The sequence below is a fragment of the Alligator sinensis genome, unplaced genomic scaffold (genome assembly GCF_000455745.1).
Source record: "Alligator sinensis unplaced genomic scaffold, ASM45574v1 scaffold469_1, whole genome shotgun sequence".
NCBI classification, from domain to species: Eukaryota; Metazoa; Chordata; order Crocodylia; family Alligatoridae; genus Alligator; species Alligator sinensis.
In genome coordinates, this window is record NW_005841934.1 from 3,684,727 (window position 1) to 3,685,703 (window position 977).

Consider the following 977-nt stretch of genomic DNA (forward strand, 5'->3'; position numbering starts at 1 on the left):
CGACGGGGGCGGGCGGCGCTGCCTTGTGCCAGGATCGGGGGCGGGGGCCCGCACCCTGGTCTGTTCGCGGGCGGTTGCTGTCGGGGGTTGGGGCCAGGGCCTTTGTAAGGAGCTTGCTTTTCCTCCGGATGGGCGAGTGAGGAAAGGCCTCGCGGCCACTCGCGCTCCCCTCCCTGCCTGGCGAGGCGCTGCCCGGGCGAGCAGCCGCTCCAGTTGTTTCGCTCCCTTGTGAACGGAGGCCGGTCGCTTGTGGCGGGGGCTGGCTGGCTGGGGTTTTTCCCAGGGTCCTCCCCCAAACATCCCTGCCTCGCGTTTGTTTTAAATCCAGTTGGGCGAGTGAGGAAAGGCCTCGCGGCCACTCGCGCTCCCCTCCCTGCCTGGCGAGGCGCTGCCCGGGCGAGCAGCCGCTCCAGTTGTTTCGCTCCCTTGTGAACGGAGGCCGGTCGCTTGTGGCGGGGGCTGGCTGGCTGGGGTTTTTCCCAGGGTCCTCCCCCAAACATCCCTGCCTCGCGTTTGTTTTAAATCCAGTGCTTGCTGGGAGTGCTGCAGAGCTCGCCGAGGGCCAGGGAGGGGCAGGGGCAGGGGTCCTGGCCTCTGGAAGTAGTGGTGGGGCAGGGCTGTGGCAGGGCCCGGGCGCTGACAGAGGAAATGGGAGACAAGTGGGGGGGGCTCCTGCAGCCCCTGTGCATGGCCCTGAGCTCACGCTCCTTTCCCTTTCCACAGGCACAAAAGCCCTCCATGTGAAACCCACTCCACCCTGCATTTTGACCCCCATGGACAGCCTGGTTCTCCCGGCCCTTGGTTCTAGGCTTCCTGGAAGTTCTCTCTGTCCCACTGGGAAGTGCCTGCGTTCATCTTCCTGGCAGTAACGATTCCCCAGCGCTCTCGGTAGGGCAGAGAGAAACTGCGCCCAGGGCAGGTCCTGGCGCAGCAGCACCACTGACTTCTGCATGGCACCGTCCCCTCCTCTGGTAGGG